We start from the raw sequence: 23,153 nt of genomic DNA, 5'->3' as shown, positions 1-23,153 counted from the left end.
TTCCCTATTTTCGCAATAACTACAAATATAAGTAGAAAATGCTTAAAAATTTTTGAATGAATTATAATTTGAAAGACCATCTACTCAGTAACAGTGTTTAACATTCATGCTTATCCAAATCAATAATTGACATGCATACAAAAATGCAACATGACTTCACCATTACTTATTTCATATCACTAGAACAGCCATCTTGTGACTAAAGAATCATTGAATAGTAAAAATTATATTATTTGAAGTTCTTAATATCAAACACTGCACACATGTGAAAGACAAGCAAAAGAAAACTGTCATATATATCTTACATAGTGATGTGTTGTAGATTGCTAGTAGTGACCATTAGGGTGAGAATAATGATCAGTAGTTCAATGCTACGATTTGGTCTGCATTGCTGTACTTCTTTAAAAGGTACCAGACTTTGTAATTCTGATTTAGAGTAAATGCAGGTTCTTTTAGTGATCATGTGATGTGTATTCAAGTCTGGAGCAAATGTGGCTGACCAATAGCATCACCATTTTAGCTACATCCAGCTTAATTTGATGCTCACCGTTACAAGAGGTTGCAAAAACATTTAAAAATCAAATTTAGCAAAAGGTATTATGAGAATACCAATTAGAATCTTTCAAATAAATATTATTAGTGAAATTAACACAAATAAAATTCGAGACAATCTTATAATAACAGTTCAGAGAAAGAAGGCCAACAAGAAAACGTAAAGAGGAATGTGACCAAGATTTTCGAATTGTTTTTTAAATATATCAAACGATATTCCGATCAACTATTCTATATATTCTACAAAATTTTTTAATACTGTCAGAGAACTTACTAATTTTACATTCTTTTGTATATATTGTTGTATTGTAACATGGAAGATAAGGTGGAGTGCATGATCTTCGAGCATTCAGAGGGAGTGGTAAGTGTTTGGTGGATTCGGACTCTAAACTACATTGGCATGAGAGAAGGATTGGTAGGATAGAGACTTTGTAGGTGTGCAGTGTGGTGGAGGATGCAATCTTGATGTTGTGTTTTTGGTAGGTGAGGTTCCCATCTCAGTTTCATGTTAGGGATTAGTCGGAGGAGTTTTGGTGTGTTATTTAGTCGGATAAATGGGTCGTAAATGTTGATGTAGAAATCATGAGGACGGAAGGTGTGGATATTTCGTCCTATAATTATCTTTGCATGCGTTTTGGAAGGCTGTGTTACAGGAACCACTGTTTTGCACCAGCGAGTGAACTGGATGAAATGGAGTTGCAGGGATTGGTCGGGTTCGTAGTGGGCAGGGTTTAGGGCTATGAAGGCGGTGTCATTGCGGCACTGGAGGAGGTGGGCAGGAAGACTGGGGCTAGGTTTATTGGCAGTGTAGGGGCTACACAGGAGTGGAGAAAGGACTGAGCCTCAAGCTACATCGCTGCCGAGTACAACTGAGCCTTTGTGTGTTTGTTCGAAAGTAAGGAAGGCCATTAAGTAGTAAACTTTTGCTTCAGAAACACAACAATTTGTTTCTTCTGTCAGTGTCTGTGTAAACGTATTAGTTATTATCTACGAAAAGGTTAAAGCGTAACAATGGAAAGCATTAAAAATAGTCAGTATTTGTACAGCCGCCATATTCTGGCGCACAGCACATCTGTGTGGGGCGAATGCATAAACAGGAGATTCGCAACTGCATATGACCGTGTTCGCCGAAACTGGCTGCAAGCTCACGGAGAAGAGACTACGTGCGAGCAAAAAGGAAGCTCCAAATGACGTCATCAGCGTGCGGAACTCCGCACGAGGAGACAGGCTTTTATAAAGAGCGGGTGACGCTACTGCTACCGCAAAGCGCAGTGGCCACCGCAGCTATGAAGTCGCACACACTGGCTGTCCTCGGTAAGTGAACATGTCCTCTCGTTAAAACGTAGCAGTACGTCTCTAGTGCTGCGTAAAGCGATAAACAACACACGGCATGGAAGTTGCTTTTCTTTGCTGTTCGAGTTCGATATTCTGCACCAGAATTTCGAATGACCCTGGAGAATGATTCACAATAAAACAGCCTTCAGTCAAACTTCAATTATTCTTTTCGAGCACTCATTTCTTTATCTCCAGACGGCGGTAAATTCTCACAGATTCATCGATTAAAAATTCCTCCTGGAGATACAAAACGTAGCCGTTAATCCTCAACGTGAAAGTGACTAATGGCAGTCTAATTGTAATATTACACGAGATTTGTTTCCACCTTTTAGCTTCAGATGTCTCCTCTTTACTTCAAATAATACATGAAATATCCACTCATACATGCTTATGTATACAAGATAAGCAAAACAACACAAATACTTAAGGGGATACGGAATCACCTATCCCCGCAATGTTAATATATGCCTACTATAGGGAACATTTTCTCACAAACTACTGGAGACAGAGAGGTAAAAATTTTACTGTATGTGCATTCATATGTTACAACAATACTGAAACAACAGTTTATTGTCAAAGTATTTTCTTACAGAGATATTGTACATTTATTTTTAAGTAAATTTTTTCCATCGCTTTTTACTAGACTATCACCCCTAAGTCTTTTGTAAATCAAGTAATTAAAAAATCGTTGTTTCAGTATGTAATAGGGACCTATGTCACTACGTCATAAAAATTTCAGACTTCTAGGTTGACCAGTACCTGAGATAATGTTCCTAGATGAAGTAAAAAGTAAACTTATGGGAAACGGAGAAAGAAGATTAAAACATTCCTGATCCGTAGCTAATACCCCCTTCACAGTCTTCATAATCATCTTCAAGTCTTCTTTTGGCACCCCTCTGCACCTGTCTTGCTTTTTTCACTAATGTCTTGATTATATTATCAGCATGCCTTAGTCTGTGCTGATCTAAAAAGAACATAGCACGTACCGTACAGGAACCAACACACATACCCAACTTTTGAAGGACCTGGCATTTAGTTATATTTCCAAGATTGAAGGTTGCCACAGCATCATACACACCAAAATGTAGTGTATTAATTCCGACAAACACTGTTTTTGGGAGACGATGCCATATCACACTATTCAAGCACTCGTTGGGGTTCTGCGTTTTTCCGTGAAGACATTTCATCAGAAGACTTCTGTCAGCCAGATCTCTGAAAATGGGCTTTATTTCTGCCATGATGGCTGATGGTAGACTGTGGTGGTGAATGTATTTCTCTCCTGTTGTTAGTCCCCTATTGTATTTACACCAGCTGTTTTCACCTTTGGGGCACAAACCATGTTGTGGATGCTCATCCGTGGATGCGGTGTGGAAATATAAAGCCCATATAGCTCTCCTCATTTCTTCAAGATTGCCTGTATTTTGCCTGATTGCAAGGCCATAGCAGTTCTGAATGTGGTCTATTATGGAATCAGTCAATCTTCCTCTGCCATCCAAGGTTTTCCCATCATCTAGTTTTTTCCCTTTCATAACTGATTTTAACCTTCTCAGCCTGGCACCCATTCTCTTCTGCACATGTCCTATACATTCAAGTTTGCTTATATTTACACTGTTCCCATATGGTTTGCTTTCCAAAACTTCTTTGAATGCTTTAGAGTCACCATCTCCCAGATATTTGACATAGCGAACATTATACCACTGTGAAGAGCGATGAAAAATTTTCTTCACCCCAGCAACCTCCATGCCACCACTACTACCATAATAATTAGCAATACAGTCATCACTGTGTTCATTTTTCAGCCTGCCTGTGCACCTACAGTATTTAGACATTATTGCAACATCAATAACCTTGCCAGTATCAACACTAGTTGCTGTTACAACACCATTGTTGGAGGTGTGGCCCCTTTTCTGCCACGTGCCATCAAACGCCACTGTGAGGTCACGACTGCCGTCATTTTCTTCCACTGCTTCTTCCACAGCAACCTGCATTGACTTCTGTGCTACATCTTCAACTGCAGATCCTAGTACATAATTGTAAGCTTCAAACTTTGAAGGTGCACTTGGAAGATTTAGAACACCACATAGCATATCACCAGCTGCTTTGCCCTTACCAATTGCTCACAATCCATAAACTAACCTAATATTTACACTATAAAGTTCAGTTTTCTTGTATCCATTATTTACAGTTACTGAAACCGAACTTGGAAACTTACAGCTGTATTTACAAACACTGCATATTAAATTAAACTGGGCAGCCAGGCCAACATGGGATTCTACTTTCAGAGAAACGTTTCCATGACATTTTTTGCAGCACAAACTGTTTTCAAGAGCTTCACACAATATATTCGTATCAATGAGTTCAAAAACTTCATTCCCTCTATCAAGTAAATTATATTTCTCTTCCAAATCTCTTAGTTTTTTATGAGAAGCACTGTTTTCATTTGGTGTAAGTTCGTTCGGCAAATCAGTAATAAGTGGATTCACATTTTCCAACAGTGATGATGATGAACTGCTTTGCTTTGCTAATGAATCATTATTTCTTTTCTTTTGCCAGTTCACACGCTTTTTAAATACTTTTGCTTTAGCTCTAGGCATTTTCACTGCGAAAAATGAAGCACTAAATACGAAATAACTCAACAACAACTACTTTCCTATATCACACTGTTTACAAAACAGTCCCGCCACAAAGTCAAAGAGTAACTTGAGGAAACCAGAGAGAAACATTTTCGGGCAACTAGTGTATAAATAGTCGCTGGAAACCGGGATATTTGAATTCATGTCACATTAAAGGTACTGCCAAAAAGTTCATGGTCAGCCACGAGAGACGTGTATAACTAAAGCGCAATACCCGACCTCACAAATATATAAAAATAAAATAGTTATAATTGTAGTAGAACTATGTATGATACGTCATTTTAAAGAGGAAACATGGCAGAATATAATACGCAAATAAAAAAAAATTCGATTTTATAACCCAAAATCCGATTCCGTATCCCCTTAAGATCATCTTTAAGGACGCCTTTTGAATTCTTCTATTGAAAAGACGTCTAGTCTCTAATTGAATTCCGTGTAGTGTTTCTGGATGCACTGAGTGACTCATCATATGACGGTGATAATAAGATGCTAAATGATTGTAAGCTCCTGCGTGTATAGCTGTCATGAGTTTTCTTAAGTGTGGCAACTAGAATGTTTTTGGTGACTATAATTTTGTGAGCAAACTGTCGCAGTTCATGGTTCTGCTGATATCTCCTTGCGTGTAAAAGTAATTTAAATAAAAAGGGGCGTAGCTATTGATAATATTCCCGTTAGTTCAAATACGATCTAGAAGACGCATCACCTCTGACGTAAGAAATGTGTCTCATCGCGTTTCTTGCCAATTAAGATTCATTTTCCGTAGGGATTGCTCCGTAACAGAATTCAATTTGTTGAGTGGTGGTGGAAAAAGGTATAGCATCTACCGAAGAACATCTCAATACATTTTTGATGTTGTAGCTCTCACTGATCCGGTGTCCGTATCAGTCCCCCATTAGATGTAGAAGTTGGTAGCTTTATTATCCTCCAGTCCCCAGCCCCTCCCCCGCGCCTTCGTCGAGTATGCACTATTGTAAACGTATTATTAAATCCACGGTTGGAAGCCACGCTGCAGACACTCTGGAACAGAGGTGACACAAACTAAATTCAGTGACACGAAATGATTGGACTCGCTGATGAAATGATTGAAATGGAATTACATCTTACGATACCAGTAAAGTACGCTCGTAAAATGCCGATCCTCATGAATACGTCATGACTATCGGTCCGACACATATTTCCCATACTCAGGACATATTCATTACAATTGCCATGATGCATGGCTTTGTGAATTTGGATGAGACCACTCCCTAAGTTAAAGTAAAACTCTTGTTTCGTCATCACTGAAGATGTTAGCAATTTATGAACATTCCTCTCGTATCGAACAAAAGGTGCATGTACAAGTGCCATGCTTTGTGTTTTGTTCTTCACGGCCATGTTGCACGAAGTTTTCATTAAATGACTGATTCGGTAACTATAAGGTACAACGTTACTCGGGCGTCATTGGTGACTTCTGTTTTATAGGCTTTAGGTCGCGATTCAAGGTGTGTTTTCCCGCCTGACATTAGGTCTGCCAGTGCTAGACAAATCATCAGAGGCTATAAACACTGAGAAAGCAGGGTCATCAATGAAAAAATTCAACAAACTGAACTGCTTATACATATCCACGAAATAGTCGGTTCGTGACGTCATCAATGGCTCTCAGAAACCACGTGGTCGTGCCGGCGAGTGTTGCGAAGTTTGCAGAGGCGGAGAGTTGGCACTGTTTGCTTTATTTAGCACTGAGAGCCACAATTCGTTTAGTTTCATTTCATCTTCATTTCTATTAAAGTTTGTGCTTCTGACTTCCTATGGCCTCTCTGTATGTACTGGCATTGTAAGGATCAGATCTCGAAAAAACCGTAATATAGGAGAAACGAATTTGTCGGTTCCCTGGTGCCAGTGCATGATGTGATACTGCCAATTTGTCAGTATTTCCCAGAGAAACAGCCTTCGGAGTGCGACCTAAACCTATAAAAGAAAAATGACTAATGATGCAAATACCGACCGTGAAAGCCTGTATTGATACTCAGCCATCTATGGAAGTTCCAGTGTAAGTTGAGGAATTGTGAAACCAGGATTATGCAGAAGCTTTTCACTCCTACGACCAACTCGTAGATCTTTTCCCTGCAGGCTAGGCTCTTCCATTCTCTCTTCGTACGTCTGCGGGCTTTCCCGGTTTTAATCGTTTTCTTTACGGTTCCTTCGCTCGTCACGTAACGGCATAGGTAAATAGAACACAGTGGCGTGCTGAATGCGAACTGGGATGTATTTCATCATAAGTCATACGAAACCCAATTTCCGCCTTCTCCCTGAAAGACGTGAATCAATGCAATCAGACGGATGCAGGTTTTACTGACTTTGAAAAAGCATTGACACGAACCCTAATTAAAGACAGTACGTTCTTATGGCATATCAAACTAAATTCGTGACTGGACTAAGGATTGCTTGGCAGGGCGTACACAATACGTTATCTGGGGCACAGAGTAATCGACAGACGTAGAAGTAGCTTCAAGAGTGCCTCAGAGAAGTCTGTTGGGACATTTGCTTTTCGTGTTGTATGTTAATAACCGTACAGGCAATAACAATACTGTGGTGTAACCGCCAGACACCACACTTGCTAGGTGGTAGCTTTTAAATCGTCCGCGGTCCGTTAGTATACGTCGGACCGGCGTGTCGCCACTATCAGTGATTGCAGACCGAGCGCCGCCACACGGCCGGTCTAGAGAGACTTCCTAGCACTCGCCCCAGTTGTACAACCGACTTTGCTACCGATGGTTCACTGACAAAATACGCTCTCATTTGCCGAGACGATAGTTTAGCATAGCCTTCAGCTACGTCATTAGCTACGACCTTACAAGGCGCCATATTCAGTTATTATTGATATTGTGAATCATGTACCGTCAAGAGCGACGTTCATCATTAATGGATTAAAGTTAAGTATTCCACCAGCTACGTCCGTTTTTCTAAATTCTAATTTCCTTGTCCTGTTCCAGACCTCACGCTAGTCTGCGTGAGCTAAAACGCGTGCCTTTTGGCCTCCTCTAGTAACACGGTGTTGGCTCTCCTGCCAACCACAACAAATAGTAATCTCAGACTTTTTGCGGCTGATGCAGTTATCTATAATGAAGTACTGTCGTTAGATGTTGACAAGATTTCAAAGTGGTGGAAAGATTTTCAGTTTGCTTTAACTCTTAATAAATGTAAAACTGTGCACTCCACAGAACGGAAAAACGTATCAATAACTTAGTTTTGGTATCAGTCAAGCCATACAAATACATGGGTAACAATCTGTAGGGATATGAAATGAAGTTATCACATAGTTCGAATCATAGGTAAAGAAGATGACAGACTTCGGTTCATTGTTAAGATAATGAGTAAATGCATTCAGTGTACAAAGTGGATTGTTTACAGAAGACTGATGTGTCCATCCTCGAGAATGTGGCCCCATATCAAACTGAAGACACAGGACATATTGTACATGTGTAAACAAGAACAGCACGAGTGGCCTCGGGTTTGCTCGAACAGCGATACAGAGATGCTGAGAAACCTGCACTGGCAGACTCTTTAAGACAGACCCCAAACATCCAGCGAAAGGTTATCAGAATTACGTGAAGATTCTGGGTATGTACTATGGATCCCTATGTATCGCCCGTGTAGGGGCTGCGACGACAGGTTTAGACTAATTACTGCAGGCACAGAGGCATTTGAGTAGTCATTCCTCCTATAATTCCTAAGCGAATAGAATGGTGAGAAAACCTACTACTTGGTAGAATTGTAGGTAATCTGCTACGCTCCTCACAGTAGTTTGCATAATGTTGACCGTACGAAAATACTCTCGTCGGCACAACGATGGGGTCTTTGGTTTGTTACAGGAGATGATTGAGCGGAACTTCAACATATTAAATATTAGTTCACTTTATTACAATATGGATATGAAGATTTACTTAACTTTGTACAATCCATTTCCTCAGGCATGTTCTAAGTATTTACAACTGTCTCTTAGTGTTAAAGTATCACGTGATACACACAAATTTACAAGACTCTCCACTTGGGAACAACTGACATGCACGTTAATGTTCTGCCAAAGACATTTGACACACTGACGGCCTACCTAAGACGATGCTGTCCACTTGATCACTGACTGCCAACTCGGCCCAGCGTTCCTCTGATCAGTCTTAAGCAGACCGTCGATTGCGGCGACATAGCGAACCTATAGCACAGTAGTCTCCGACGTGGGTGTAAGTACCCCCTGAGGGGTAAAATGAAATTTTCTGAGGTGTAAAAACCAAACCATTCGATTCTGTTTCAGTCACGAAAATATATGACTTACAGAAGATCATTACTATTATCACAGTTTTGAAAGACTCTAATACTGATTGTTTAGGTCATCAATAATTACTTTTTTCGATGAATAGCATTAATGCGGTGGAGGTTACAGGTTCCTCACAAACTCCATTCACTACACACATGTTGTGATTTGTCCTCTACATCGCTGATGATAAAAGTGAGTGGCCAAACAGGCAGAAATTTCCAAATTAGATACCGAGAACATACCATAAACAGTGACACAAACCCATCTACAGTATTTAACCATGTAAAAACTGAAAATCACAACATAGACAAGAATAAAAATTCGATGCAAATTCTCCACATAACACAAAAGGCCCAATGTTGAACTTTCTGGAAGAGATAGAAATATATATACACACAGAAAATATCCAGAAATTTTTTTAAAAGAACAAACCGATTTAAATCATATAAACATTTTTGATAATTTTGTTGAAATTACTGACCACGGATAATTTCATAAAACGAACACCAATATACAGCTGCAAAGATTGTACTATCACACATCTTCATAGATTTATAAAAACAAATCTGTAGCCATGTAACATCGCTGACATAACTCATAGAGTAAATATCTCTGGAGTGAGCATTGCGTTCTGCACATGTTGTCAACATTAAACCAGGATTGTCACGTGATCTCGGGACTTCGCTGTGCCTGTGTGCTTTCTGCAGCGTTTGAAGTTTATAATACCAAGAGTTTTTGTTGTGTTTCACAGTTTGTTGATAGTGTAAAAGCGATGGTGAATTACGTTGTTGCTACGGATGCAAAGAAAAATATGTGAAAGGAGGGATAGTAACTTTTCATAGGTACATTCCATATAGCTCTAATTATAGTTTTCATTTTAGTAAGAGACACTGTATACGTTTAAAAATTTCGAGACGCATTATAATTAAGACTTGATTCTGTAGACCTACTTTTCTACGATTTTATGACTATATAATAGATATTACGGCTCGTACAAAAGCTTACAAACAATCGCTTCCTCTCGTAAATCTGCTAGTGGAACAGGAAAGGGAAAGGTTAGTTGTTTCAGTAAATACTATCCTCCATGCATTTATCAGTGACTTGCCAATTATGTATATAGATTACTCCGTGTACTATTTATTTAATGAACTGGGAGCAAGTACTTAAAATGCGTAAAATAAATACCTCAAAGTGCCACCAGTAAGAAAAATTGTGCTTTAGGTCGCAAAAACGAGAAAATAAATACGCAGATATACAAGAAAAAAGGACGAATTAGCAGGGATATAATCGCTAATGTGTGGTAAATTCGGTGTTTTTCGGACACTTGCGAAAGTACTAACGTACTGCCAAGTCGTTTTGCAGGACTATCACTGCAAAAATGTACTTCAGGCTCTGTAATACTATAAAGTGCGGTATCATACCAAAAACTACAAAAAATCGAGTGCATCTGAACTATGACACCTATCGCAAAGAAGCTGAATGTAATATCACTTGCCCTTAAAAGTTACGTAACTGGTTTATTCCCGGTATCAAATGGATACTGTTAAAATGTCTGCGCAACATATATAAATAATCCACGACACGTACGAAAAGAATCCGTCTGTACTAGGGATGTAGTGACATTCTAAATATACAGGGCGCTATACGAACACTCGACGTCTCGAGATCACGTGACCAGGCCGGCAATGTATGTTGACAACACAAAATCTGTCCTGCGCATGTGAGTGCTCACTCCAGAGATATTTACTCTATGACATATCTCGAAACTGTCAAACTTACAAAATGTTAATAAGATCTTAAAGATACTGGCCAACAAAGAAAAATTCCACTGCTCAGACATTAGTTGGCGAGGAATTTATAATTTCGCCTGTGCTTTGCTTAAAAACGCACCAAGTAAGATATCTGACAGCAAGAGCGTCAACGATGTAATATGGAAGTAAGTCTTACGCCAAATATACGGAATAATTATTTATTACGTAAACTCACGGGTATATGATCTAAGTACCGTACTAATGTTGCAGAGTGCTTGAATATGGCCTTTGAGCCGAAATAGGCCTACAGCCAATGAAAATAAAGTCACAATAATAACTGCTACACAAAGCAGAGTTTTGGCTTAATGTACGCATAATGTCCTTACAAGACATATATAACGCTGCAAGCCCAGAAGAATTTAAAATTATTATTATTATTATTATTATTATTATTATTATTATTAGGGTGGTTACACGCAAAACATTAACAGCCTGAAGCCGAACAGTTTCTGCCAGTTCAGAAGTAAGGAGTGCAGCAATGAAGTGATTTACGAACAGTAGGTATAGTGCACGTAGCTGAGCTTGCTTGATTTTAAACGTGCAGTGTGTAGGCCAAGCAAGTGAACAATAGTGAGGAGTAATGCAGGAGAACTATATTTTGTAACAAGTGTGTAGCCTCACTGTGGGTAGTTACGAGGGTGCTTTGAAAAGTGCTCGGAACGGAATAGAAAAAAATTACTTAAATCATTGAAACTTTTTTTATTTTTCAATATTGTCTCCTTGTAGATTAATGAACTTGGTCCAACGATATTATATTGTCTTCATCCGATCTCGAAAATGAGTTTCCTCCAGGACTGCAAAATAGCTGTCAACTCCAGCTATCAATTGTTCGTTTGAAGTGAATCTTCATTTACGAAGAAAAATTTTCAGATTTGGGAAGAGATGGAAGTCTGACGCAGCCATATCAGGTGAGTAAGGCGGGTGTGACAACAATTCATACCGTAGTTGGTGTAATTTTGCATTGGCGACGACACATGTGTGCTGCCACGCATTGTCTTGATGGAAGATGACTTTCTTCCTAGCTGAACCTGGCCTTTTTTCGCGTATCTTGTGTTGCGATTTGCCAGGAGGTTAGCATATTGTTCTCCAGTAATTGTTTGCCCAGTGGGGAGATAATCTACAAACAGAATCCCCTTCGCATCCCAGAAACTGATGCCATGACCTTTCCTGCCGAAGGAATTGTCTTTGCTTTCTTTGGTGGCGGAGAATCATCATGTTTCCAATACTTTGACTGTTGTTTTGTCTCTGAGGTACAGTAGTGCACCCAAATTTCATTGGCGCAAAACATCTTGTTTGTACTCCTAAAATGTACAAAACATTGTTCCGATATGTTCATTCTCATGCGATTTTGTTCCTCGTCAAGAGTCGGGCGCCCATCTTGCATATAACTTTTTCATTTCTAATTCTTCAGTTAAAATGTGATATACCCTTTCAGGTGACATCTGGCAAACGTGAGCAATTTCACGCACTTCCTCCATGACCATTTTGTGCACTTTCGCAATGATTTCTGGTGTAGTGACATATCTTGGTCGACCACTGTGTGCATCATCATCAAAGCTCCCCCGACCAAATTTCATTTGTCCATTTGCCAACAGTTGAATATGAAGGAGCAGAGTCACCTAGAGTATTCTGGAAACTGGCATGACTGTCATTTTCTTTCATACCTTTCTTTACAAAGTACTTAATCACTGCTCGAATCTCGATTTTTTTCCGTCTTCGGAAATCACTACTCGGGAACAATAACAGAGCCAAGTCACCGCCACACACACATACACACACACACGCACGCACACACACACACACACACACACACACACACACACACACACAAACTAAATATCATTCATCTTTCATCATTTTAAAAATAAAAGTGTCCCAGGAAAAATCTTTCATTCCACACTTTAGTTGGTACTAAAGTTGGTGATATTGTGGGGGAGGAGGCAACAGATGGAAGGGGGGGGGGGGGAGGGCGGGGATGCTAGCTACTGTCTGATTGCACTCAGGGGTAATGGTGTAAGAAAGGTCGGGAACCACTGTTCTAGGATGCCTGGCGTTTTTGATTGGTCAGCGCGGCGTACATCAACTCTACTCTTTTGTGGTTTCGATGGGAGGAGCCAACCTTGCTTTGGGGGCCCATTCTTCAGACGACACCACAAATAGTATGGATATAGACGATGCTGTGATTGTCTCACCGCGTATGTCAACTTTCAGTCGAAATATAAATTTTTCCACTCAGTAATTAAATCCATTACTGTGATTCACCCCGTTCGTAGTCGCTAATTATAACAATATGTTTATTTTTGTGCTGTAACATATAGCTATAATCAGCGGTGGAAACGCTGACCGTGTGCGGCTGTTTCTTGTTGGATCGTCTGATGAGTCGGAAGTTGCATTGCAGAGGAGAGTAAATACCTATTCAAAATATAATTATTTTTGGATAGCTCAACATGAATTTCCTAAGGGACCGTAGTTTATCATGCATTTACCAGTAGAATATGGCGCGGAGAAAATATTTCGCCGCATACAACTTCCGTCCGATTTCGACGAAAGAATTCGTGACTGTGAACTCTCTATTTGGCAGAAACATAAAGAAAATTAAATAACTTCATGAAGGAGTGAGACATAGATTCTATATTAAATAAATAGTCCATACACCAGTTCCATTTAACTCTGAATTTATGGCAATTAATAGACGAACTTACACTGCAATGAAGGATTTAACATGAATGCCGTTTAGACTGGCACTTCTCGTAATGAAAACAATTCTTTTGACGTTTTCACATACACTTCGCACAATAAATCTACTGCTAGGCACTTTTAGTATTACACATTTACTTTACACTAAAACAATATTATTTTTAACGATAATAATACGGCGGCAAGACATGCGCGTCCGACACAAGTTACAGGAGACAAGAGAAGAATGAGTAACGGTTCATCGAGAATATCTCGTACATCAAAAAAAAAAAAGTGTAAAAGTGTTCTTCTTCTGTCTATTTTTCGCGCCGCGGATTTCAAAGTCAATAACTCACTGCATCTCTGACGGCGCTTCGACAATAAACAAGTTACGTCACAGGTCGTTCACCTTTTATATTGTCGCAACATTATTTGCTAATTGTAGCTGTTTCCGAGCGACTGCTCGATTAGTGAAAGATTTAAAATGATAAGGCAATCACATAATGTTACAACAGACACCCATGCCCGAGGGAGAACTCGAATCCCCGATGGGGTAAGCCGCACGAACCGTGGCAAAGCGCCCTATACCGTGCGGCTACCCCGCGCAGCAGTGCTTAAGTCAGCAGAAATAAAACGAAGTACTCACGTCTGGGCAACCAGGAAGGTGACAGAGTTATAAAGAATGGAAAGAACCCAAGAAAGGCAGATATTGTCAAATATGTGGCAAGTAATGGAAACTTGGAATCTGGATGGAAGAATTTCAAAAGGACGTCTGGATTCATCTATTACAAAAATGTAAATTTCAAAGTCAAGAGACAATTGCAAGGCCAGAATTGTTGTCTTGGGGCAGAGGCAAGGGCAACAACCAAGAACCATTGCAACTGGCTTTATGTAGCAGAGATGGAGATGTCGAGGTCGATATGTGGATAGACCGGATTCCAAATGAGAAAATATGAGGATGTGCAGGAGAGGTGACTCCAGCGGTGTGGGCGTATTGTGAGAAGAGACCAAATTCATCTTGCAGGGAGTGATATGGAAATAATTGAAGTTTCCAGGGATAGAGGAAGCCGTAAAAAAAGAGGTGGGTGGACTGCATTCGAGAGGACTGTAGAGACAAACAACTGACGGAGGACGATGTGCGAAACCGGAAAAAGTGAAGAAATTTACCAAACACGTACGCCCCGTGTAAGGCAGGGAAAGACGCTGTAGGAAAAGATGAGATGCATGTTAGAGACTGTCGTAATTCGAGAAGTGGCCGAGCGGTTCTAGGCGCTTCAGTCTGGAACCGCGCGACCGCTACGGTCACAGGTTCGAATCCTGCCTCGGGCATGGATGTGTGTGATGTCCTTCGGTTAGTTAGGTTTAAGTAGTTCTACGTTCTAGGGGACTGATGACCTCAGAAGTCCCGTAGTGCTCAGAGCCATTTGAACCATTTGAACAGTGGTTGAGATGTTTATATGTGCATTTCAAACAAGTAAAGGCGAATTTTCGACAGTAATAACACTTCTTGCTTCGGAAAGACCGTATTGAATAATTTGGGGCATTGTGGGCAGGGCCTCCAACCATCTCGGGAGTTTGAAACTCTAATACACCAGTTGGACACGATTTGGCATTATATCCCTCATGAGACCAGATCGAATAACTGCTCGCAGAAGAAGCAGAGGCGGACCAACACATTACTGACTTGCTCGATTTGTGAAGCTCTTGCTTTTGAATAAATCATCCAACTTCTCTGAAATTACAATCATTTGTTTGTCTGAACGTATATATCACATCTACCGATTTCCGTCCCCTTCGGATAATTCCTTCATAGTGAATCTTTTTTTTTTTTTGTCTTAGAGTGTATTTTATAGTGAGATCAGGATGTGGCAGAATATGTGTACCACTTTGGTGTTGTTCTTTCACAGTACTGGCGGCGCTCGCAGGCTGTGCCACTTCAGAGGAATGCCCTACCTTCTGCCCACAAATTTACCAGCCAGTGGCAGCCCTGTGCGGCTCCGAAATCAGGGAGTTTGGAAATCGCTGTGAATTGGAAGCACACAACTGCCTGCACAACAACGGTATTTATGTATTATTGAGCCTTGTGTGGCTCGTGTTCCTGCCATCATGTATTTTACACCCTGTTTTTAACGTACTTCCATCTTACTACGTTAATTTAAATTTCCACTGTCACTGAGTTGCTGCTTTGCCTGACCGTGAGCGGTGTTGGCAGCGCGTATCGATATATCCCCTCTCATAGTATCTTTGCTCGACTGCTATTATTTCCCGGTCGTTGTCTATCGTAGGCAGCTCGGATAGCGACTTCGGGTCTGTGAGTCAGTTGGAACGTGTCTGCAGTCCAGACCTGCCAGTCGGGGAGTTGCAATGCAGCACTAGTGCAGCCGGGTTGGAGCAGCAGTGAGGTCTGCGTCGACATGGCTCGCCCGACCATTGCCCCCACGCATCACGTGAACCGGGCCACGGTCTTGGTGGATCGTCGGTCGGTCGTCCTACCGAACGACGCGTTTTGGCTCGCCGATCGTTCATGAGTCGGCTGTGCATGTGCGTGTGCATCTACTCCGATTTGTCTTCGTGCGTGCTTAGTTACTGTGGAGTACCGTTAAAGTCTTCGTCTAAGTGTTTGTCAAACTGTGTGTGTAATTGCTGTAGTTTCAACTGACAGCTTGTTTTAAGTGTTGGCGTACTGGCAGTGAATCAGAAAGTGCGAGGAGGAGAGGTCATGGCGGCAGGCAGTTCAGGTCGTGAGTTGGGCCCTGGCAGTCAGTTGCAACTCGTCTGGAGCGCAGCCCGGGCCAGCCAGTCGCCGGCTTGCAGCAGCAGTGAGTCCTGCGTGGACCGACCGTTGCCGCCACGCATCACGTAAGCCGGGCCTGACCTTTGGTGGGAGCGCGGGATTAGCCGAGCGGTCTAAAGGCGCTGCAGACATGGACTGTGCGGCTGGTCCCGGCGGAGGTTAGAGTCCTCCCTCGGGCATGGGTGTGTTTGTCCTTAGCATAATTTAGGTTAAGTAGTGTGTAAGCTTAGGGACTGATGACATTAGCAGTTAGGTCCCGTAAGATTTCACACATATCTGAACATTGGTGGATTATTGGTCGGTCGGTGGGTCCGAGGATATCTCCGTGCGGCGTAGTCGACTGGGCCGCTGGCGGTCTCCGCGCAGTGTCGGAGTCTGCCTGTAGCTGTCCGACCGGTACGAGCATCGTCGTTCGCCGACCCAGGACGTGAAGGTTGAGTGGTTTTGAGCATTACGTTGTTGGTTCCGGCGTTGCTGTTGTGGAGGTTTTCCTGTGAGCAACAACGAGTGAAGTGTTAGAGATAGCCGCCATCAGGTGGAACTGATCAAATTAATTTATCTATAGTCAAGTGCACCAGCGGAATTTTCTGCCTGGTGGCCGTTAGTGTTCTGGTTACCTGCCCTGGCCGCTAACGTAGTTTTTAGGCAGTGTCTTTTCCTCACCTGTTGTTGCTGCCCAACATGGTGTGTAGTTTTGGCAGCTAAGTTCACATACGCGTTTGTTTGGGGATTGTGATACTTGTAATTTTCTTTTGGAGACTTGAATTCTCGTGTACTCCGTCGTGGCAAGAAAGTGGTTGGTTGGTCGGTCCGTCACTGTCCCTTGGTTGGGTTCCCATGAATTAAGTGTAGTTGGACTCACCACCTGTCTCGCCTAAGTCGCCGGCACGGTAGCTAGCTCAGCGTGTTCGGTCAGAGGGTTAGCAGCCCTCTGTAATAAAAAAAAAAAAAAACTGAGCTAGTTGATCAACAACAAACTTAAACGGATGTCTTACGACGTCCGAAAAAAAAAGTGAAAGAGGGCAGACCGATTCCCTGGAGACTCCTGAGTGCCGTTCTCTTAATTATCCTTTTGCCAGTGTTAATGTTGGTGTTATTTACCTGTATTTTATATTTTTAATTTGGCAAAGATAGTTGTTGTCCTTCAGCCCTGAAAACATGTTCTCAGAGTGTCCTTTAAGTCCAAACATTATCGCCTTCTGCTCTTGAAAGGCTATTGTAATTTCCTCTGAAAGATTTTACAAGTTATTGTGAGCCTTCCGCCGGCGTTGGTGTTGCAAAAAGGAAATTTTTAAATTTAATGTATTGTTTTACCGAATGTTGAAGTATATATTTCCTTAATTTGCAGAATTTAACTTTGCGGCCTTCAGCCATCCTATAGTGTTTGTCTGTTTCTGTGCGCCTTGGGGGCCATCAGCCCTGTTAAAATCCTAAAACATTGTGGCCTTCTGCCTTCAGTAATCATCATAATATATTTGGAATTTTGATGATTTAATCTGGCGGCCTTCAGCCGCTCCGCATGCTGATCTCATATATGTATACGATTTATCTTATTCGTAAATTTAACTGTCATGTATTTTCAAAATTGAACTTACTCTAAAGCATCTGTTTGGATGTCTTCAGCCACGAAGCAAATTTCTTTCAAACGTGTATTTGTGAACTAAATGATAAGTTACAATTGTGAAATGAATCCGGCCTAACTCCCTCGGCCCTTTCCACAATCCTAATTACCTTTTAGCCCTGCGTGATTTAGCGGAAGTTTCAATTATGAGCTACTGATTTCAAGTTAAAACTCTGTTCCGTGCAGGACTTTCCCTTTCGAAACCCATTCTTACATTCTTACACTTCTTTGCCTACAGTTTCTTTAACTCTGTTCACGAGGGATTTTCAATGTTTTGTGTGCCATTGTAGAAGTGAAACCTCTTTGTTATCAGCTTTGTTTGTGTCCCCATTTATGTAGTGGATGGATTAATGCTGTTTTCCCTACTTCTGGAAAATTTTATATTTTCCAAATGTTCTAAAAAATCAGAAGTAAAAGCATTTATGGTTTCTTATTATTACTATCATTATAAATGTTAGTCACCTTTATTCACCTACTTGTCCAGCATACTCTTCTACTCTGAAGAACAGGGAACTGAACCTCAGGCGGATCGGCTCAGGCTTGACGAATGTTAGCCTTGGCCATCCGTAAGTGCAAGTGTGGCTTTTAGACAGTTTGCCACATACGTTTAAACGCCCAGTACAGGGTTTTTACTTTTGGATGTGAAAGAGTGTTGTAAGTACAATGATGGTGAGAAGGAATCGAAGGGAAGCGTCAATAGAAGAAATGGTGGGATGGGAAGACGTACTTGTTTTGGGACGAAATGGTGGTAAAAAAGGAAAGATAAGACGCTATTATGTAGATGCAACTGAAGAATAAGCAGGAATAAAAAAAGAACTCGACGGGAAACCCTTATACAGTTAACTGCGCTCGAGAGATAGGTTGTTTTAGTGAATCATCTTCTCGCCCCCCCCCCCCCCCGCCCCCCATACCAGAGTAGCTTCAGAACAGAAACCAAAAACCTTTGACTAATAGTTACTATTAAAATCAGTCTTGATGACATTTATTCTGGTAACTGGTTTCGACCACGCCTGTGGTCATCTTCAGACATATCAGTCAAATACAAAGTCTGATCAGATACATTGAAGAAAATTATATAAAATTACAAAATTCACTTTACTTTCTGACTATGGTATATACACGATTTATGTTTCTATATTTGTTTTATAAACATTTTTATATACTTACGTGCAAGCGATCTTATTCTATGATAACATAGCCTGTCTCATAGGTTTTAGCCACTCTTCAGTTTTTCTTTTTCCTTTACATTTTACAAAGTAGCAAAAGATAATATAAACTGTTATTATATATATAATGTTGTGCATATATTTTGTCACCTGCTTTAGTGTTTGTCACAGGTACCTGTTAATTCCGTACCTTACACTGTCATTGTTTTATTCTAGTCTTCTAGTACTATTTTTTATACTTTAAGTATATTCTTGTTTATAAGACTGGCATGTAAAATAAAACATAGCATTGCCGTTTAATATTGTCACATGTAAAATTTGAAATATATATAGGAGCGTTAAAGGCAGTATTTCAAGAATATGCACAAGTACTGTGCTTTCTCCATTATTTTTTCTCAGTTTTTATCTGCAGGAACTAATTATCTATAGAATAATCTCTACAAGTGGATATCTTGTTACACCTTGGAATTGTAAATGTACAGCATTTACTACAACACGTCAGTCAACGATTTTTGCACCTTCCTTAATGGAAAGCGCCCTGGTGGAGCGTCTATGGTTTTCATAACGACATGGTGCCGTTAATGTTACGTCGTCTGACGTGACAGCTTTTACCTATCGATATTACAACAACCTCGTTGGAGAGTAGCCTGCCGCCACTACTTCGGAATGACGTCTATACTTGCCATGGTAACCAGTAGCTTCTAAGTGGTTCTCCGACAGTCCCAGAGAGGGCAACCCATGTACTGTAGAAACAATTTTTATTTGTCATATGGTTAATATTTTTACATATTTTGTCTAACAATAGCTGTTCAACCAGCTACGTTCCATGTACTTTTCACATTCTTGTCATTGTTATTTTAATTACGAAATTTTACGTGATTTGATTTTTAATTCATTGGTTAGCGATGACATCATTCTGTCAAAAGTGGACGGAGCCTCCAGTATGTAAGTAAGACGTGCACTGCTCTATCTAGCAGTGATTACCACCAGAGCGAGGTTCCTGCGCATACAGAATTTTGGTAATTCATCGTTTTATAACTTTGTATTTTTATATAATTTTCTTTTATGTATGTAGCCCTCTGATCAGACTTCGTATTTGGCTTGTAGGTCTGAAGATGACCACGGGTGTGGTCGAAACCGGTTACCAGAATAAATTTGTGATCAAGACTGATTTTAATAGTAACTATTAGTAATAACATTGATCGCTGTCTGCTCCCGCGATGTATTCAAAAATGAAAAACCTTTGAGCAGTTATTTTTAAATTGTTTCAGCATCAGCTCGCTCATATGGTTTAATTAACGACTAATACTGATTATCAAGTCATCTTCCTTCGATCTGAATAAATTACGTAAGTGACGAGTTGCTATGTAAGGTGCTCAAATCATGTGGTGATGGCTTGGCAATGAATCGAAACAGACAACGAATCATCTGAGCGACCTGAGTCTGCAATATAATGTGTAATGCATTTCACTATAAAATGTTCACTGTATTTCTCTAAAACAGTGTGCCTAGACAGTATGAACACAACGATAACCTCTGTCGTCCCATGAAGCTTTAAATATTCAGGCACAGTGTGGCTGCTCTGAAGCACACATGAAACGCAACGTGAGTAGGCTTGCAATTAATGAACATGAACATGGTCTTGTGGCATCTTTTTTTACTACTGCTACTATTGTTGCAGACCTAGTCAGCACTAGGATTTCAGTCCGCCGTTTGGGAAAATCTTGTGTGCTGAATTGCAGGTTAACCAGCAGCGTTCTCGTAGGGAAATGTGTGAATTCCTAAGGCACCAAACTGTTTAGGTCATCGGTCCCTAGACTTACACACTACTTTAACTTCCGCTTAGAGCAACAGGCCGGCCGGGGGTGGCCGAGCGGTTCTAGGTACTGCAGTCTGAAGCCGCGCGACCGCTACAGTCGCAGGTTCGAATCCTGCCTCGGGCATGGATCTGTGTGATGTCCTTAGGTTAGTTAGGTTTAAGTAGTTCTAAGTTATAGGGGACTGATGACCTCAGAAGTTAAGTCCCATAGTGCTCAGAGCCATTTGAACCATTTTTGAACAAGACACACGCCCATACCCGAGGGAGGACTCGAACCTCCGGCGGGAGGGGCCGCGCAGTCCGTGACATGCCGCCTCAAACTGCGCGGACACTTCGCGCGGATTCTCGTACGGTTAAGAGTTCTCGACGTGACCTACCGGCGGGTGCGCTCGCATTATGTTTTACAGGGAAGTGCCAAGCACTGCCCACTAATTTAATAGCAATGCTTGTTCTCTTCTGTGCTACTTCGCTCTCTTAATGTCTGTAGTTTTCTTCTTTTCCTTAAAGAAGCAAGAAGAATCCGTTTGTATTTGTCTTGGCCATTTTCCCAGTATTAAAATAAGATTACATCCTTCGCTTGCAAATAAGGTTTTAGAGGTATTTTCTGTGGTTGTACGGTAAACCTAGAAGTTATACAATATTTTTCCGTGTTGTTTCCATCTTCCACTGTTTCAATGAAAGCCGACTGTTATCAGTCTGAGAATAAGGGTGATGTATATCGAAGCTGATTGCTACTGGCAACTTGAAAATAAGATGAGGAAAATAATAAATTATGTTGTCAGGCACACTCTTGGAAGTTAAAACATTATGTCCGCCTACTTAGAAGCGTGATTCTGTGTGCCATGGATTCGACAAGTACTTAATAGGTTTCCATGAGTTTGTGGCATCACATACCTACGTACTGGTCACACATTTCCCGTAGCTGACGGGCGAATGGTTTCTGGACGTGGAGCTGGCGTCCGATAGTGTCCTAGTTGGATTTCATCGGATTCGTTGTTGTTTTTGTTTTGGTCTTCAGTCCAGAGACTGCAGAGACTGGTTTGATGCAGCCCTCCATGCTAGTCCATCCTGTGCAAGCTTCATCATCTCCCAATACCTACTGCAACCTACACCCTTCTGAATCTTTAGTGTATTCAACTGTTGGTCTCCCTCTACGATTTTTACCCTCCACGCTGCCCTCCAGTACTAAATTGGTGATCCCTTGATGCTTCAGAATATGCCCTACCAACCAATCCCTTCTTCCAGTCAAGTTGTGCCATAAATTTCTCTTCTCCCCAATTATTTTCAATACCTGCTCATTAGTTATGTGATCTACTCATATAATCTTTAGCATTCTTCTGTAGCACCACATTTCGAAAGCTTCTATTCTCTTCTTGTCTAAACTATTTATCGTCCACTTTTCACTTCCATACATGTCTACACCCCACACAAATACTTTCAGAAACGACTTCCTGACACTTTAATCCATACTCGATGTTAACAGATTTCTCTTCTTCAAAAAAGCTTTCCTTGCCATTGCCAGTCTACATTTTATATCCTCTCTACTTCGACCATCATCAGTTATTTCGCTCCCCAAATAGCAAAACTCCTTTACTACCTTAAGTGTCTCATTTCTTAATCTAATTCCCTAATTATCGCCCGACTGAATTCTACTACAGTACATTATCCTCGTTTTGCTTTTGATGTTCATCCAATATCCTCCTTTCAAGACACTGTCTATTCCGTTCATCTGCTCTTCCAAGTCCTTTGTAGTCTCTGACAGAATTACAATGTCATCGGCGAACCTCGAAGTTTTTATTCTCCATGGATTTTAATACCTACCTTTAATACCTTAATACCAATTCAGACAAGCCAAATTTGATGTGCAAGACATCAACGTGAGTTCACTATCATGCTCCTCAAACCACTGCAGCACGATTCTGGCCTTGCGACGCGGTCAGTTATACTGCTGGAAGATGGCATCGCTGTTGAGGAAGAGTCAAGCTAAGAGGTTACAGCTGGTCCCTAATATGTTCATGTAGTCCGTAGCTGTCACGGTGCCTTCGATTACTACCGCAGGTATCATGGAAGCCCAGGGAATGTCCCCTGTAACATAATACTGCTCCCACAGACCTGCGTGCGTGGTGCGCTGCACGTTTCGAGCAGACGTGCCTGGATGACAGCCTATCTGGACTCGACGATCGACCTGGTTTAACAATAAACGGGATTCGTCCGACCAGGCGACACGATTCCATTGATCCGCGGTCCAATTTCGATGATCCCCTGCCCACTGTAATAACTGACGATTTCGTTGGATCAGCATGGGAACACACAGGGCCCTCTGCTGCGGAACGTCATGTTCAATACTGCACGCTGATGGGTGTGCTCCAAAACACTCGTGCCTGCGCCAGCACTGTACTGTCGTCAGACCTTCCACATATCGTCGCCTATCCTGCTTTAGAGAGCGCACACGCCT

The 23,153-nt window shown here is 41.2% G+C and overlaps 1 long non-coding RNA gene across 1 annotated transcript in view; it reads left to right on the top strand.

The window, feature by feature from the left end:
* Positions 1 to 1,821: 1,821 nt before the first annotated feature.
* LOC126412768 (uncharacterized) overlaps positions 1,822 to 23,153 on the top strand; it is a 464,306-nt gene continuing 442,974 nt past the window's right edge. The window contains exon 1 of the long non-coding RNA XR_007575338.1: positions 1,822 to 1,866. This is a non-coding gene — a long non-coding RNA (uncharacterized LOC126412768). The remainder of the gene's footprint in view (positions 1,867 to 23,153) is intronic.

This window comes from Schistocerca serialis, chromosome 7 (genome assembly GCF_023864345.2).
Source record: "Schistocerca serialis cubense isolate TAMUIC-IGC-003099 chromosome 7, iqSchSeri2.2, whole genome shotgun sequence".
NCBI classification, from domain to species: Eukaryota; Metazoa; Arthropoda; class Insecta; order Orthoptera; family Acrididae; genus Schistocerca; species Schistocerca serialis.
Note: the sequence above shows the minus strand (reverse complement) of the source record. Positions and strands in the feature narration are given on the sequence as shown.